This window comes from Macrobrachium rosenbergii, chromosome 7, assembly GCF_040412425.1.
Source record: "Macrobrachium rosenbergii isolate ZJJX-2024 chromosome 7, ASM4041242v1, whole genome shotgun sequence".
NCBI classification, from domain to species: Eukaryota; Metazoa; Arthropoda; class Malacostraca; order Decapoda; family Palaemonidae; genus Macrobrachium; species Macrobrachium rosenbergii.
The window spans coordinates 44,762,262-44,768,261 of NC_089747.1; the positions used below are offsets into that span (position 1 = coordinate 44,762,262).

General features: G+C 34.0%; 4 non-coding genes across 4 annotated transcripts; all 4 read left to right on the top strand.

The window, feature by feature from the left end:
* The first annotated feature begins 966 nt into the window (after nt 1-966).
* TRNAT-UGU (transfer RNA threonine (anticodon UGU)) lies at nt 967-1,038 on the top strand. The gene has a single exon. It is a non-coding gene; the product is annotated as a tRNA-Thr (tRNA).
* A 279-nt stretch (nt 1,039-1,317) lies between these two features.
* TRNAT-UGU (transfer RNA threonine (anticodon UGU)) lies at nt 1,318-1,389 on the top strand. The gene has a single exon. It is a non-coding gene; the product is annotated as a tRNA-Thr (tRNA).
* Nucleotides 1,390-1,666: 277 nt separating this feature from the next.
* On the top strand, nt 1,667-1,738 carry TRNAT-UGU (transfer RNA threonine (anticodon UGU)). Its single transcript has one exon. It is a non-coding gene; the product is annotated as a tRNA-Thr (tRNA).
* Nucleotides 1,739-2,341: 603 nt separating this feature from the next.
* Nucleotides 2,342-2,419, top strand: TRNAT-UGU (transfer RNA threonine (anticodon UGU)). The gene has a single exon. It is a non-coding gene; the product is annotated as a tRNA-Thr (tRNA).
* Nucleotides 2,420-6,000: the final 3,581 nt, after the last annotated feature.

A 6,000-nucleotide genomic window follows, 5' to 3' on the forward strand; every position in this document is an offset into this window, starting at 1 on the left:
TCCATAATGGTGTAAATGTAAATATATATTAGAAATTTATATAGAAATATATATTTCTAATATATATTTACATTTGCACCACTGTGGATTTCTTCACGATTTTAGTGACTCATGCCATAGGAGATTTTTATGAACAATAATAATAATTATTATAATAATATAATATAACAATAATGATAATAATAATAATAATAATTATTATTATTATTATTATTATTAGTATTATTATTATTATTATTATTATTATTATTATTATTATTATTATTATTATTATTATTATTATTATTATTATTATTCCGAACATATAATACGCACATATATACGTTTCTATGAACACCTGTTTCGACAAACGCAGCTTACCTATGTCATCCAGGACACAGGTGTTGTACAACTCGTGCGAGAACAGGTGTCATTTCGCTGTGGTCTCAGATCGCTCTATCATTACATAAGTTTGAATCAAAAGGAGCTAACTCATTATGATGACTATAGTTTAACAGATATTTGAGTAACTTCCCTTTTATTTGTTTGGTCTGTTTTCCCAAAAAGCAAAGAGTAAAAACATAACTGAATTATTATGATTTATCTGACACCTCCGTGTTTATATTACTTAGCATGTTATGAATTTTGTATATGCATTTCTTGTAAGTCCCGTTTCTATGCTATGGACGCTTAAATTCAACGATGAAAAAAGGTTTTGTTTGATTTGGCTTTTCCATTTAATTTTACTTTGATTTATTTAGTTCTTTGCTCCACTTCCTGTATTTTAACTTGAAAGGACTGAAAATTCTATTATTTAATGAATAACCTAGACAGTCCCCTATACAACCAGTCAAGACTGCCTTTAATATTACTCACTTCTTTGGTATCCCCTAAAAGAATACCCTGTGGCTAGACCGCGGAGTTACTTGTACCTTTAAATTATCTCTGATAAGCACCAAATGTTCGTAATCTTACAAAAGACGTATAGCCTCCTTAGCTCAGGGGCAGAGCACTGGTCTTGTAAACCAGGGGTCGAGAGTTCGATTCTCTCAGGGGGCAAAGGGCATCCTCTAGGGTGATATTTTGTCACCTGGTCATTTGATGTCGCGTGAGTTAATCCTAATTGAGTGGTTTGAAAGTTCAAGGCTCATGAGCTCAAGAGTAAGATGGTATACAGTGAAAATAAAGAATAGTGCTCTCAACAGAACAGGAGATAGATGGGACGTTTAAGTATTCCTCCATTATTTTGATTCTGCGTAGAGGGGTATTGGAGTTAATTGTACCTTTAGATTATCTCTGATAAGCACCAGATGTTCGTAATCTTATTATGGACATATAGCCTCCTTAGCTCAGGGGCAGAGCACTGGTCTTGTAAACCAGGGGTCGAGAGTTCGATTCTCTCAGGGGGCAAAGGGCATCCTCTATGGTGATATTTTGTCACCTGGTCATTTGATGTCGCGTGAGTTAATCCTAATTGAGTGGTTTGAAGGTTAAAGGCTCATTAGCTCAAGAGTAAGATGGTATACTGAAAATAAAGAATAGTGCTCTTAACAGAACAAGAGATAGATGGGACGTTTAAGTTTTCCTCCATTATTTTGATTCTGCGTACAGGGATACTGGAGTTACTTGTACCTTTAGATTATCTCTGATAAGCACCAGAAGGTCGTAATCTTTTGAGGGACATATAGCCTCCTTAGCTCAGGGGCAGAGCACTGGTCTTGTAAACCAGGGGTCGAGAGTTCGATTCTCTCAGGGGGCAAAGGGCATCCCCTAGGGTGATATTTTGTCACCTGGTCATTTGATGTCGCGTGAGTTAATCCTAATTGAGTGGTTTGAAGGTTCAAGGATCATGAGCTCAAGAGTAAGATGTTATACAGTGAAAATAAAGAATAGTGCTCTTAACAGAACAAGAGATAGATGGGACGTTTAAGTATTCCTCCATTACTTTGATTCTGCGTATAGGGGTATTGATTGGAGTTACTTGTACCTTTAGATTATCTCTGATAAGCACCAGATGTGCGTAATCTTATTATGGACATATAGCCTCCTTAGCTCAGGGCAGAGCACTGGTCTTGTAAACCAGGGGTCGAGAGTTCGATTCTCTCAGGGGCAAACCTCTAGGTGATATTTTGTCACCTGGTCATTTGCTGTCGCGTGAGTTAATCCTAATTGAGTGGTTTGGAGAGTAAGATGGTATACAGTGAAAATAAAGAATGGTGCTCTCAACAGAACAAGAGATAGATGGGACGTTTAAGTATTCCTCCATTATTTTGAATCTGCGTAGAGGGGTACTGGAGTTACTTGTACCTTTAGATTATCTCTGATAAGCACCAGATGTTCGTAATCTTATTATGGACATATAGCCTCCTTAGCTCAGGGGCAGAGCACTGGTCTTGTAAACCAGGGGTCGAGAGTTCGATTCTCTCAGGGGCATATGGCATCCTCTAGGGTGATAATTTGTCACCTGGTTATTTGATGTCGTGTGAGTTAATCCTAATTGAGTGGTTTGAAGGTTCAAGGCTCGTGAGCTCAAGAGTAAGATGGTATACAGTGAAATAAAGAATAGTGCTCTTAACAGAACAAGAGATAGATGGGACGTTTAAGTATTCCTCCATTATTTTGATTCTGCGTAGATGGGTATTGCCTTCAGTGCACCTCGCGTGGTGCACTGTAGGCATTATTTGAGGTTCTTTTTAAAATCCCTTCGGTCCCAAGCTGCAACCTGTTTCATCCCTTTTACTTTACCTCAGTTCAAATTCTCTTTCTTCCATCTGACTTTTCACCTTCTCTAACATTTGTTTCAAAGTGCAGTTGCGAGGTTTTCCTCCTGTTACACCTTTCAAACCTTCTTATTGTCAGTTTCCCTCTCAGAGCTGAATGCCCTCATAGGTCCCAGCTCTTGGCCTTTGGCCTAAATTCTATATTCCAATTCCATTATTTTGAGCCAGTTCACTCAAATCAAAATATAACACCACTGGCATGTATTATAAGGCAAGGACAGTTCTCACACGAAAGCTGATGGAAAACATGACCAGGAAAAGTAAATCTTGAAATCTGCTTTAGGACTGATGGTTTGACGAAATCCCAAGGTTCAATTATTGACTGAAACAAAGTGATAAAATAAAGTACAGAACGGAAGGTGGTATGTAAGCTTTACACAGAACTAGGTCTTCTAGGACAAGGCCTACGGAGCGCCAAAGTGGCTGCTGGAACAGTAAGTTAATAGTTTCTAAATAGCTTTGCCTCAAATTATAGGCAAAACTCATTCGATCTTGTATCTCAGAATTTGTTTCCTCGCCTTCAAAGCAACCCCTCGAAATTAGCAGCAAATTTATGTACCTCTTTCTTAATTCGCACTGCTAACATTAAGCAACTCAATGGTATTTAAGGCACGTATTCGTGTGATTAATGGACTTATTAACAAGAAGTGTAAGGTTTTGGGATGGCTCATAACTTACTATATTGGTGATTGGGCATATCACACTTGAATCATATGTTTTTGCCAACGAAATGAGAACAGTCTTTGGTTAAACTAGATAAGGTAGAGTATATGTCATAATAAGCTGGAATATTTTCTCAATGCTGAGCCTAATTCATATTGATTATATACATTATATATATATATATATATATATATATATATATATATATATATATATATATATATATATATATATATTATATATTTCATTTAATCTTTTTTTTTCAGTAGGCATAGACACACACACACACACACACACACACACACACATATATATATATATATATATATATATATATATATATATATATATATATATATATATTCATTTACTCTTCATCTCTCTCAGGTAGGCATAGACACACAAATACACATAAATTCCAGAATCTATCTCCCAGTGCTGAAGCATCGATAGATTCTTTTCAGTTTCCCAAACAAAGATACAAAACAACGTATTTGTTTACGTCTTTGTCCGGATATATATATATATATATATATATATATATATATATATATATATATATATATAAATATATATATATATCGTCCTACATATATATATATATATACACACACACATATATATATATATCTATATATATATATATATATATATATATATATATATATATATATGTATATATATATATATATATACATACATATGTATGTATATATGTATACGTATATACATACATACATACTACATACATACATACATACATACATACATATATATATATATATATATATATATATATATATATATATATATATATATATATATATGTATATTTTTACTATATTGTCCATGCTGGTGACGTCAGCAAACCTGGTTTCGCTGCAGTCACAGCGGACTGGTAACTGCATTGGTGTCGTGGGTCGTTAAACTTTGGAACGTATCTCATCGTCCATTTTCTGTTTAAACTTTTGGGAAAAAGGCTGCAGGCTAGTCTGCCGTTTACAGTCTATCACAAATGTTGCTCTATAATTGCGTGGGAACTGTAAGAGCTGCGCAGTAGAAGGTTAACCAAAATGGTTGAAAACCTTGTCAAGCTCGGCAGACGCAAGGTGTCAATATGTTTTGTTCATTTATTTATTTTTTAAGCGTCAGGTTTGTCAGATTTGAGCTAATCCATAACATTTCTGGTGGTTATCACAATGTCTTCTTGTTGCTTTATGTTGTGGTTGGCACTGACCTAACTAATTTTTCTTGAATTTTGTTTAAAATAGTATAACGACTGATGTATATTCTTGTAATGTTTCTTGTTTCAATATATTTTGCCTTAATATTCGTTGCAGATTGGTTTTGGTAGTATCTTGTATACTATAGTTACCCTCTTACATGTACTTCCTCATAAACTTGTTAATGAAAAAAGGCGATTAAGTTTTTGATGACCCAAAATAAAATTAATACTAAATCCTTAAATTTTTTTCTGTAAAATGTTTTATCGTTTGTTTTATGCAACACAATATAAATCTTTATTTAATGGGCCAGGTCAAATTTAGTTCCACAGCAAAAATTCAAGCTTGTATTCAAGCTCTGGAGAATTATAAAGTGTTGCTGTAGTTTCTATTGGACTCCTACGAATCATTTAGTGGCCATGTGCACATTTGCCCATTATTTTATTCTTTAAAATCTATCATTTTTGTATACTGTAAAAGTGAGATGGATTGTACTTTAAAAAGAAATGTCTTCATTGTATGCATGATAATACGGGGTACTATGCTCACATTTTTAATCTTTTAGATGCCTGTGAACTGGAAAACTGACTTTTGGAGCCTGGACAAATTCTTTCAAATTGTACGAGTGAAAGTGAATACCACGCACTCCAGGAATTACACGAGTGAAAACAGAATATTATACACTTCTGGAATTACAAGAGTGAAAATTGAAAATTATGCACTTCACGATCAATTATGCAAGAAAAGGTGAGCTATACATTGTTGAATGGGTATGCAAACTGTTTTTACTATTACCTCCACCCTTACAGGGCCACCGCCCCTGTAGGGGTGGAGGACTGTAGGTCTTTTGACCCTACGGGGAGGGACATGAGAGTGTTTTTTTTTTTTTTTAACTTGCAGCTAATTTTATTTCAGCTTGATTTTATTTCACCTTCATTTTGTTTCAGCTTAATTTTATTTTCATATGGCTGGCAAGAAAAGTGTATTTTTAGCAGTTAATATACCTATTATTGTTTAAATGAAAACTAATAATCTTTAATTTCTATCATACAATACATGAATATAATAATATAGTTGACTGTTATTTGGTTTTAGAGTTTAAACATTTTAATGTAACTTTTAATGGTAAGCGAATTCTTATACTGTTCATATGGTGACTATTTTGATCTGCAGTATTTCGGACTTCTTAAGTATCGCTAAAGAAAAAAGGCGTTAGCTCCTATGCAAATTAATTTTTTATTCGGGATGTTTATGATTCAAATTCTTTTTGGTTTTTCGGTTTCGAATTCCAACTTTAGTCAGTTTTACTTTTGCCTCTTCACTCATTACCTTGAATTTATCTTCTAAAACATGTT